A 13,039-nucleotide genomic window follows, 5' to 3' on the forward strand; every position below is an offset into this window, starting at 1 on the left:
TACGTCAAACATATACCTTAGGAGAGAGAGATTCAGCTTTATACAATTATACCCAGTACATACCATGAAACACATTCAAATATCTAACATATATCCATACCCATTCCTTCCATTTAAACCATGGCAGAAGATCCCTTCCATTTACCAACACTCTTCATTTTTCTTTCTTTCATTTCCTTCTACACTCCAGCTTCATATTTCAAAATTCTCTCAAGAACAAGCTTGGTTCTTCCCAAAGATCTTCATCATCTAAGTGTTCCTTAGAGTTTGGTAAGTAATTTCGACAACCCCTAGTGTTTTTACACATTATTATGTAAATTTCATCCTCATTTACATACAAAATCGTGTGTTAACTTTCTTAGGGTATTATAAGCTTCAAGGAGTTCATCAAGCACATACTAGTGTTTACGCTCAAAATCTTCTTCACAACACTTCAAATTATCTACAAAACCAACCCAAGGTAAGCTTCATACCCCCGTTTTTTGAGTTTTTCATGCTTTTAGGGGGGGGGGATACAAGTCAAAACATGTTGATCTTATGGATATTTGCTAGTCTCATATTTATTATTTGAATATGAAATAATATTTGCATAAGATGTGGTTAACACTATTTTATCTACACAAAAATCGTGTTATATAAGTTTATGTACAACAACAAAACTCATTATGTGATACAAGTATCAACAAGAAAATATGAGTTGTAAAACTACAAGTTTTGGTAATTCGTTTTGTTAAAAATAGCTTTTCTATTAAAAGTGTTCATATTTTAGTCATCATTGTTTTGGAGGGTTAAAACCCAAGAATATCATGTTTTAACAACATACATTATTACTAGACAAGATTTCAACTCGATATTTATATAAATGGTTTACACAAAACGGCATACAAGACCAACTATAAATGGTATTAGTTTGGGTGTCATAAAATGCATATCATAAATTTTCAATAAAGTAACTAATCCATTATCCATGAAAAAGGGAGTAGTAGTTCACGTAAATCTGCTAATGCTCTAGTGAGACATTCTCTTCACCGTACCTACCTAGCATACACTTTAAGTCCTGCATTATAACTAGAGTCTCCTAGAGGGAGAGCGAGATATTTGTATATAGAACTATATGGGGATTGACAACATCACACCTGAGCTGTTCGCTACAACTAGACGGGCCAGTCTAGGGTGTCAAATATCTTACCAATTCTGACGCTTAAAGAACGTCGTACATGCATAACAGTCACATCAAGCATGGTTATAATAACTCACTTAGGGATGAACAATACTATATTGGTTTACGGGAAGCTCACACTTCATCGGTTTTATTAAAATATAAAACCGCATACTAGTTTTCAGTACACGATTGTTTACATTTCTGGTCTTAGGGTTTAAGACCATATTTTTCATACATCAAAAAATATTGGATTTCCTGGAAACATACGTTTTACAATTACAAGGAAAGGAAGCAAAGGGCATGCAGACACACATTGTCACAACCCCAAAATAAGGTCCAAAAATTTCGTTTTAAAATCATTTACAAAAATCATAATTCATCAAACATCACAATGAAAATCATAAGTCATTTATCTCAAAAAATCATAAAAAAATATTGTATCAAAATCATATGTCAAAATATCAGAGTAAATCATCCCAGTCTAAAAGTTGTGTTGTGTGCCATGTAGTCATCCCGAGCCCTTCCCCTGGCTAATGGAGGTACTTGAAACCAAAAATGACAACTATAAGCACGAAGACTTAGTTATTCTCCTCAATCTACCACATACGATACACATAAACACATACTGCAAACATTGGGCCTAGCCCGCTACATCAAGTCGCGCCCGGTATCTGACGAATCCGGCATCAGGCCCCGCCTGGCATCGAGCCTCGCTCGGTATACAGATCCGTTTCTACTAGGCCCTGCCTGTCTCTGGGCCCCGCCCACTATACATATATAAACATATAATCATAATCATGCTCATACACAACAATTAAATACAATACTATAAATGCTAGTCTCAAGGCCCCGCCTATCTTGGGACCCGCCCCTACTCTGCTAATAATGAGATATGGAACCCCGTCCACACTCAGCTAGTGATGAGATACGGGTCCCCAACCGGTATTGGACTGATGTCCGAAAAGCTTAGACCTGCCCTGGGCTTGCCCTGGCAACGGACCGAAGTCCGAAACATGCAATCTACATCGGGCTTGCCCCGGCATCGGACTGAAGCCCGAAACACATAACACATAACATATAATCTAACATCCATGGGGCTTGCCCCGGCATCGGACCGAATTTTGGCATATGCTAACATACATAAATGGGTCGGCATTGGTGCCTTCGACCCGCTCCTACAGGAGAAAACTCACCACACACGCTGACTGCAGAAATCCCGCGAATAAACCTTTCGCTGCTAGCTGACAGACCCCCGAACTGCTAATCACTCGACTCCACCGAGATATTATTACCAATGTAATACTTAGTAAAGAACTGATGAATCCTTCTTAGTGTAAAATGACCATTTTACCCCTAGTCAAAGTCAAAGTCAATGCTTGGTCAAAGTCAAAGTCGAGGTCAACTTCCAGTTTACCCAACTCATCGAGTTACCTCCTAACTCGTTGAGTTCTTATGCTATTCAGACTCGTGATAAACCAAGTCAACTCGACGGGTTCCTTCATAGACTCGTCGAGTTCCACCTGGTACGGAGTCAGGAGAAGTCGAATCAACTCGTCGAGTTCCATTCTGGACTCGACGAGTTCATGCAGAAACCAGAAACGGGGAAACCCTCTTCAACTCGTCAAGTTAGCTATCCAAATCGTTAAATTCCTTTGGTCCACTTCTCATTCAGTCATTTTAAGCTAAACTAAGGCTCCCAATTGCAGATCTGACTTCCTAGGACAAGATTACCATGTAAAGTTGTAAACTTTACATGCATGCAAATTCCAAATTCCAACAAATAGGCTAAAAGAAAGGTTAGACTACGGAGAAGGGCTCAAGCTTCAAAAAGCTTGAAGCTTTACGACATTAAAGGCTTAGGATATTCCAGATCTGAAGTTACAACTTCAGATCATGCTCCTCCCAAGAATTAGTCGACAAAAGTGATAGAAATGGCCTCAAAGCTTAAGATGAAGAGATCTATCAATAAAATAATCAAGGTAACGAATTGTTACCTTCCAAATGCTGCCAAACCGAAGTAGGTGTTGGATCTACAACCTCCCCTTCGTTCATAGCTCTCAATCCTTTAATACATGCACCAACAATGGAACACTAAGCCTTACGATGCTTAAAAATGGACTTAGATGGCTATGGTTTTGCTTCTGGACGTGAGACGGTGAGAGGGCAGTAAGGAGGTTGGGAGAGAGTCTTAGTGCTCTTTAAATAGGGTGCAAAAACCCGGATTTAGGGTTTCCCAAACCCTAACCAACTCGTCGAGTAGGTCTCCCCGACTCGTTGAGTAGGTCCTTCCACCTGCGTCCTAATCTTGCTTCTACTCATCAAGTTACCCTCCTTGGACTCGCTGAGTAGACCTTCTTTGACTTAGGGTTTTTCTTCCTTTAATTAACCTTCTGGATTCTGGGTGTTAAAACTCTCCCCCACTTAAACTAGACTTCGTCCTCGAAGTCTTCTGCGGTTATCTACCTCGGATACTTCTCACGCATCACACCCTCGGCTTCCACTATCTATCCCATACTAAATGATGCTTCTCATGGGACATAGTAGTCACTCTGAACTAGCCTGAATGTTCGCAATAATTCTTATACAACGCATAACCTGCAACCAGAGGGGCCACAAGAAGGCCAATTGCCCCCAGTTGACAGCTGCATCAGCGTCAGTGAAGGCGCCAGCTCCAGCGACCCTGCGGATCACTGATGGCCGGCAGGGCAAGGCAGAGGCTCCAGTGGTGAGGAGCTGAGCATTCCAGTTGACTACCGAGGAGGCACACGTTGCACCCGATGTGGTGACGGGTATGACTTCTTATTTATGCTGTTATGCTATGCTGCTGTGATTTTGATATGTTATGTATGTGCTCTGTTTAGGATTGTTCCATGTGAACGGTATCCCAGTTCAGGTACTATTTGATTTGGGTGCTACCCGATCATTTGTCTCTCTTGCGCTTAGCAAGAAGTTTCCTGAGTCTTCGGGCATGTTGGATTGCCCTTTAGAGGTAGAGATTGCTGATGACCGATCGGTGCGAGCATCGACGGTATTTCGAGACTGTGTGTTGAGATTATTCGAGGAGCGTTATCTGGTGGACCTGGTTCCTATTCCGTTGAGAGGGAACAAGGTGATTATAGGCATGGATTGGTTGAGCCCCAATGGGGCAGTGATAGATTGCGCACAACAGCTTGTTTGGATCAGGACCCCAAGTGGGGGAGAGTTGGTAGTTCAGGGCGAGAGGCCACAGCAAGGACCAGCCTTATGTTCAGCAGCGAGAGCTAGGTGTTACCTTCAGCAGGGTTGCGCAGGATATGTCGCTTATGTTATGGATACTCGGGAGGCGGGAAAGGCGACAGTGGGTGATGTGCCCGTGGTGCGAGAGTTTACGGATGTATTCCCCGAGGAGTTGCCAGGGATACCTCCGGAGAGGCAGGTGGAGTTGATGTTTCGGATCTAGGCCCTTAGAGGGGTTACAAGGCAGAAAGGAGTGGCTCTTGCACTCAAAGAAGGCCCCATGCTTTGAGAGGGCTTCTTTAAGGACCTTTTAAGCTGAAAGTCCCATGCAAGCACATAAAGGTTGTAACTTTACGTGCTAGATCGATTGTAGAAGCATAGATCTATCTTTTGATCAAAGGTTGCACGTCAGAAATCAAAGATCCAGTGAGTGGTTCTGAGCAACTCGACGAGTCCGTTCTTGGACTCGGCGAGTCCAAGGTTCTGTCCCATATCAGTTGAGGGTCATAAGGACCCAGTTGAGTGTGGAAAGGTTTTAAGGGGGTCCCAGGGAGTGACCCAACGTTCTGGACTAAGCCATTGTTCTGGAAATTCATGGGACTCGGCGAGTGCATGAGCAGACTCGGCGAGTCCAAGGCAATCTTCTTAAGGATGAAGATGAACCCGACGAGTTATTCATACAACTCGGTGATTTAACGACAGGACCTGTGTATCAGTTGATGATGACTTCGACGAGTTGTTCATACAACTCGGCGAGTCGGATGAGGATTCAGTCGATGTTCATTTAGAAGGAAAACCCGTCGAATCATCGCCTAACTCGACGAGTAGAGACCGGTATGAGGTCTAATGGAAGGATAGGGACTCGGTGAGTTGGCGAGCCAAATCGGCGAGTCAGCTCAACTAGAAGTTGACTTTGACTTTGACTTGGTCAGGGGTAAAATGGTCATTTTACCCTAAGAACAGTTAGCAGTGTATGACTAAGTGTTTTGTGGGAATTTTAGCCGGAGGATTTCCGGAGCAGCAGCAGCAGCAGTCAGAGGATTCCAGCACAGTTCAACAACAACTACGAGGTGAGTTACCTTCCAGTAGCGGTGGGTCTACGGCCACAATGTCGGCCCACCAGTAGGGATCGTATTTTAGATGTTTGTCTTTGTGATATTCATCTATGTTGCTACTACCTGATATGTTATATGCTAGCGTGATATGATATGTGATAGTGATAGAGTTCGGTTGTTAGGACCGAAGGGTAGGTTAGGCACCCCATATATGCGTAACAGTATGTTATGATATGTTTAGCTGCTAGCATGATATGTTATATGAGATAGAGGTAGTAGGAGGGGGAAAAGTCCCCGAGATTCGGTTGTTAGGACCGAAGGGTAGGTCGGACACCCCAGATATGTCTGACAATAGATTATGCTATGATATATGTGATAGTAGTAGTAGGGGATGAAATAGTCCCCGAGGTTCGGTTGTTAGGACCGAAGGGTAGTCAGCACCCCAGAATGGCTCGAGATGGGTAGGTCAGCGCCCCAGAATGGCTTGACACGGGTACGACGGCACCCCAGAATGGCCGCATGGGTAGGTCGGCACCCCAGAATGGCCGTACGGGTAGGTCGGCACCCCAGAATGGTTGTACCGGGTAGGTCGGGCACCCCAGAAATGCATGGCAGTATGTATGTGATTTGATTGTATGGTATGTGGTACGATTGGGGAACTCACTAAGCTTCGTGCTTACAGTTTTGAGTTTTGGTATCAGGTACCTCTTCAGTAGAGGGGAAGGAGCTGGCGCGGTAGCGGCGCATCATACACACGCTCTTTGTTTTCCGCACCATGAGATATTCTAGGATTTGCACTCTGGCATTATTATGTTTTGCGATTCGGTTTTCAGATACGAGACATGTTTTTATTAAATGATATGACCGGATGATATTTTGTTACAAATGTTTTGCAAATCACTTAATCAAAAATGAAATTTTTGGTCGTGAAAATTGGATCGTTACAAGTTGGTATCAGTGCCCTGGTTTGAGGGATTCAGACACACCTTCGGGGACGTCTGGACTCAAACCGAGGGATTAAAAGATTTTATAAGAAAGTGGTTTTCTAAAGAATAAAACATAAGAGCTTTTGAGAAAGAACAAGTGTGTGATGTGCGCGACCGGCCGAGCTCAAGTAAGTATTCCCCAAAGTACCCATACAATGTTATGCTATGTTTATCAGATTCAGTAGAACAGCATGCTAGAATAGGACTAAGGATCTTAGAATGATGCCTTATGTGCCTGCGTTATGTGCTCCAGCTTATGAGAATTGCATGCTAGTATTGAGTAGACAGTAGTAGGATAGCCTATTTAGGTTATGTCTGGTAGTATGAGCTTAGCATTATATGCTAGTTCAGCTTCTCATTATGAGGACAGATTTGCTTGAGTAGTTTTCCTACGTCCGAATGCTGCTTGCTTTGTGCTTTGTAGGACTCTGAGTGATGGGAGTTAGTCATTAGGTGAATACGTCACATTACATGTGATCAGGGTTGAATAATCTCAGAGTGCTGGATTTGGCCCTATTGCACAGCTCTTATTTGAGTCTAACCATTGTAGGGACGAGTATGTTACTCAAAGGATTATCTGAGCCTCATCACATGTGATGGTATTGAGGTAATGACTAACTGGCATTACAAGGAGGCCTTCAGCGGCTGAGGACCGGTTTGGGTGGAGTTAGAGATTTTCCCTAGGGCAAGCCTAGAATGGGAATAGCAGGGGATCAGCAGTGGTGAAAGGGATCTGGTGGAGTCAAAGTTGTCCTTGAGGAAGGTACGAATAGATGTGGAAGGTAGTATGGGCCCGTACTACTGAAAGCAGAGGATTTGTACCCGAATTAAGGAGGGCTGAGGCAAGACCAGGCAACTTGTAATAGACGTGATCCCTTTAGAGGTATCAGTATCACTAATAGTTGCCTGTATGTATTGCAGAATGGTGGTACTACGTCCGAGGCCAGCAGTTGGCAGCTCAGGAGAGGGATCGGGTTCGGTATCAGGTTCCGAGCCAGTAGATGAGAGGCTACACGAGTTCATCGTGTCAGAGATCACCAGAGGCATCCTTGAGTCGACCCCCATCATTTTCGGGTCGATCAAGGAAGGGATAGTTGAGCTGATGGAGGACCGCCTCAGGGCATTCAGGAGTGACATGGCATCTGGCCAGTCAGGATCTCGCACCATTGTTGCCAGACGATGGATTGCGGACATTGAGTCCGCACAGCTGACCAGCTTCTGCCCCGAGGGGTCGAAGGTGAGATATGCAGCAAGGTGTTTGAGAGACAGAGCTAGAGACTGGCTGGAGTCTGTTGGTGACTCATTGGGAGCGTCGGCTGTTGAGGCTATGACATGGTCGGATTTTGTGACCCGGTTCCGAGCAGAGTTTATGCCAGCGGTAGAGCTTCAGCAGCTGGCCACAAAGTTTTTGGACATGAGACAGACTATGGAGACTGTACCGGAGATCACCGCCAAGTTCTGGGAGAGGGCATTGCTGGTGCCCCAGTATGCGGGAGATGAGAATATGAGGAGGACCCGCTATCATGACATGCTGCGAGCCGACATCCGGGAGCATGTTAGTTTTTCAGCTTGCCCTACCCTGGATTCCACGATTGCCAGGGCTAGGGAGAGGGAGATTGATCTGGAGCATGTCCGGAAGAGGAAGACTGAGGAGGGTCAGACGACTGGGGCTTCAGGGAAGAAGCCCAAGGGATCAGATGGTAGGCCGAAGGGCCAGTCAGGACCGGGCCGCTGCTGGAAATGCGGCAGGCCACATGAGAGGGCATGTAGACTGGGATCGTTGGGCTGCTACAAGTGCGGCAAGACAGGGCATTTCAGCAGGGATTGTACTGCCCCTGCACCGGTTATTCAGACGTCTGAGTTGCTGTGTTTCCACTGCAACCAGAGGGGCCACAAGAAGGCCAATTGCCCCCAGTTGACAGCTGCATCAGCGCCAGTGAAGGCGCCAGCTCCAGCGACCCTGCGGATCACTGATGGCCGGCAGGGCAAGGCAGAGGCTCCAGTGGTGAGGAGCCGGGCATTCCAGTTGACTACCGAGGAGGCACGCGCTGCACCCGATGTGGTGACGGGTATGACTTCTTATTTATGCTGTTATGATATGCTGCTGTGATTTTGATATGTTATGTATGTGCTCTGTTTAGGATCGTTCCATGTGAACGGTATCCCAGTTCAGGTACTATTTGATTCGGGTGCTACCCGATCATTTATCTCTCTTGCGCTTAGCAAGAAGTTTCCTGAGTCTTCGGGCATGTTGGATTACCCTTTAGAGGTAGAGATTGTTGATGACCGATCGGTGCGAGCATCGCCGGTATTCCGAGACTGTGTGTTGAGATTATTCGAGGAGCGTTATCTGGTGGACCTGGTTCCTATTCCGTTGAGAGGGAACAAGGTGATTATAGGCATGGATTGGTTGAGCCCCAATGGGGCAGTGATAGGTTGCGTACAGCAGCTGGTTCGGATCAGGACCCCAAGTGGGGGAGAGTTGGTAGTTCAGGGCGAGAGGCCACAGCAAGGACCAGCCTTATGTTCAGCAGCGAGAGCTAGGCATTACCTTTAGCAAGGTTGCGCAGGATATGTTGCTTATGTTATGGATACCCGGGAGGCGGGAAAGGCGACAGTGGGCGATGTGCCCGTGGTGCGAGAGTTTACGGATGTATTCCCCGAGGAGTTGCCAGGGATACCTCCGGAGAGGCAGGTAGAGTTCAGGATCGACCTAGTCCCTGGTGCGGCTCCGATAGCCAAGGCACCGTATTGGTTGGCTCATCCTGAGATGCAGGAATTGTCTACACAGCTGCAGGAGCTGTTAGACAAGGGATTCATTAGACCGAGTAGTTCACCCTTGGGAGCCCCGATTCTGTTTGTGAGGAAGAAGGACGGGTCGCACCGGATGTGTATAGATTACTGGCAGCTGAACAAGGTAACGGTGAAGAACCGTTACCCACTCCCGAGGATTGATGACCTCTTTGACCAGCTACAGGGAGCATCTTGGTTCTCCAAGATTGATCTGCGTTCAGGTTATCATCAGATGAGGGTCAGAGAGGAGGATGTGCAGAAGACTGCGTTTCGGACGCGCTATGGCCATTACGAGTTTGTGGTGATGCCCTTCGGGCTCACCAATGCTCCTGCCGCGTTCATGGACCTCATGAACCGCGTGTGTAGACCGATGTTAGACTGGTCTATGATAGTGTTTATTGATGATATCTTGGTTTATTCCAAGACGCAGGAGGAGCACGAGGAGCACCTGCAGGAGGTGCTCGAGACTTTGAGGAGGGAGAACTTGTATGCTATGTTCTCCAAGTGTGAGTTCTGGTTGCGCGAGGTGCAGTTCCTTGGGCATCTCGTCAACCAGAACGGGATTTTAGTGGACCCGGCCAAAGTGGAGGCTGTGATGAGATGGGAGGTTCCGAAGTCTCCATCTGAGATTCGGAGTTTCCTAGGATTAGCTGGCTACTATCGGAGATTCATTTAGGATTTCTCCAAGATAGACGTACCGCTGACCAGGCTAACGAGGAAGGTCGTGGTCTTTCGTTGGGGGCCTGAGCAGCAGGCCGCATTCGAGACACTGAGACAGAGATTGTGTGAGGCGCCAATCTTAGCCCTGCCAGAGGGCATGGAGGATTTTGTTGTGTACTGCGATGCGTCCATCTCAGGTTTGGGCACAGTATTGATGCAGAGAGGGCATGTCATCTCCTACGCGTAGAGGCAGCTGAAGCCACACGAGGCGAACTACCCGACGCATGATTTAGAGCTGGGAGCTGTTGTGTTCACCCTCAAGATTTGGCGTCATTACCTCTATGGGGTTCGATGTACCATCTACATGGACCATAAGATTTTGAGGTACCTCATGGATAAACCGAATCTAAACATGAGGCAGCGTCGGTGGATGGACGTGGTAAAGGATTACGATTGCGAGATCCTTTATCACCCGGGTAAGGCCAATGTGGTGGCCAACGCGCTTAACCGCAAGGCAGCGCCAATCAGGGATATCTGTCTGAGGAGGATAGTGGTAACTCCATTGTTGGAGCGGATTCGGGAGGCCCAGCAGGAGGCCATGAAGGAGGAACATCGGAAGAGCGAGCGGATTGTGGGGCAGGTTTCCTCCTTCGACTATGACAGTCGGGGATTACTGACACTACACCGTACGGTGTGGGTGCCATACCTCGGGGGTGTGCGCCAGGTTCTGATGGAGGAGGCACACAAATCTCGGCTTTCCATTCATCCCGGGTCGACGAAGATGTATAGGGATCTTCGTTTGGACTATTGGTGGCCCTGCATGAAGCGGGATGTGGCATGGTTTGTGGAGCGGTGCTTGACCTGCAGGAAGGTCAAGGCTGAGCATCAGAGACCTCACAGCAAGATGCAGCCGTTGGATATTCCGCTTTGGAAATGGGAAGACATCACGATGGATTTTATCACAAAGCTTCCCAGGACCGCGCGGGGAGTGGATTCAATTTGGGTCATCGTCGATCGATTGACCAAGTGCGCCCATTTTATCCCGATTCAGGAGAGTATTTCGGCCGAAAGGTTGGCCGATATCTATATCAGGGAGGTAGTGGTGCGGCATGGGGTGCCAGTGTTGGTGGTTTCAGACAGGGATGTGCGGTTCACTTCCAGGTTTTGGAAAAAGTTTCATGACGAGCTGGGTACTCGTCTACATTTTAGCACCGCCTTTCACCCGCAGACGGACGGTCAGAGCGAGCGGACCATCCAGACCCTAGAGGATATGTTGCGAGCATGCGTATTACACTTCGGAGGTAGTTGGGATACCTACCTTCCATTGGCAGAGTTCTCCTATAACAATAGTTATCATGCGAGCACTGATCGTCCTCCCTTCGAGATGCTGTATGGGAGGAAGTGCAGGACCCCGATATGTTGGGGCGAGGTTGGCCAGAGGGTGATGGGGAGCACTGAGGTAGTGCTCAAGACGACAGAGAAGATCCAGCAGGTCCGGAGCAGGCTTCAGACTGCTCAGAGTCGGCAGAAAAGCCATACCGATAAGCGCCGATCAGACTTGGAGTTCCAAGTCGGGGATATGGTTCTCCTGAAGGTGTCGCCATGGAAAGGCGTTATCCGATTCAGGAAACGGGGCAAGTTGGGCCCCAGGTACATTGGGCCGTTCAGGGTTATAGCCCGGGTGGGCAAGGTGGCATATAGGCTGGATTTGCCAGCCGAACTATGTCAGATACACAGCACTTTCCATGTTTCTCAGCTGCGAAAGTGCCTGGTGGACGACTTAGCAGTGGTACCCTTGGAGGACATTCAGGTTGATGGCAGCCTGAATTACATCGAGCGGCCTGTAGCGATCCTTGACCGGAAGTCGAAGGATCTGAGGAACAAAAGTGTGGAACTCGTAAATGTGCAATGGCAGCACCGAAAGGGGTCGGAGTGGACTAGGGAGCCGGTGGATGAGATGATGGAACATTACCCCGAGTTGTTTCAGGATCGAGCAGCAGACTTCGAGGACGAAGTCTAAAATAAGTAGGGGAGATTTGTAGCACCTGGTTCTTGGTACGTATTCTTTTGTTAAATACTTTGCATTTTGGCCTTGGACTCGGGGAGTTGAAGGTCCAACTCGCCAAGTAGAAGCGATAAGGGACACGGGACTTAAGCGATGGACTCGGCGAGTCGGGTCCCGGACACGGCGAGTAGACCCTGTTTGGACAAAAACCCTAATCCGAGGGTTTGCACCCTATTTAAACACCTTAACTCGGCCTCCTTAGTCCCATTTGCTCCCAGAAGACCCCCATAGCAAACCCTAGCTGTTATTGAAGCAATCTAAGGCATTTGGAGTGACTTTGGTGCTTTTGTGATCCAAGGAGGGAAGGAAAAGCTTGAAGGAATAAGAGGAGGCTAAAGGGGTCCGAGTTTGTGCACCATTTTCAGCTCATTGAAGGTAAAAAGCATGTACCTTGCTCTTCCATTTGCTAGATCCCATTTTGTGAAGTTTTAGGGCTTTTGTAAGCCATTTTGGTCACCAACCATGATTGCAAGTATGGTTTGGGAGTTGATGTTTTGGATCTAGGCCCTTAGAAGGGTTACAAGGCAGAAAGGAGTGGCTCTTGCACTCAAAGAAGGCCCCATGCTTTGAAAGGGCTTGTTTAAGGACCTTTTAAGCTCAAAGTCCCATGCAAGCACGTAAAGGTTGTAACTTTACGTGCTAGATCGATTGTAGAAGCATAGATCTATCTTTTGATCAAAGGTTGTACGTTAGAAATTGAAGATCCAGTGAGTGGTTGTGACCAACTCGACGAGTCCGTTCTTGGACTCGGCGAGTCCAAGGTTCTGTCCCATATCAGTTGAGGGTCATAAGGACCCAGTTGAGTGTGGAAAGGTTTTAAGGGGGTCCCAGGGAGTGACCCAACGTTCTGGACTAAGCCATTGTCTGGAAATTCGTGGGACTCGGCGAGTGCATGAGCAGACTCGGCGAGTCCAAGGCAATCTTCTTAAGGATGAAGATGAACCCGACGAGTTGTTCATACAACTTGGTGATTCAACGACAGGACCTGTGTATCAGTTGATGATGAACTCGACGAGTTGTTCATACAACTCGACGAGTCAGATGAGGATTCAGTCGATGTTCATTTAGAAGGAAAACTCGTCGAGTCATCGCCTAACTCGAC

Source organism: Lactuca virosa, chromosome 5 (assembly GCF_052849685.1).
Source record: "Lactuca virosa cultivar CGN04683 chromosome 5, Lactuca_virosa_CGN04683_v6, whole genome shotgun sequence".
NCBI classification, from domain to species: domain Eukaryota; kingdom Viridiplantae; phylum Streptophyta; class Magnoliopsida; order Asterales; family Asteraceae; genus Lactuca; species Lactuca virosa.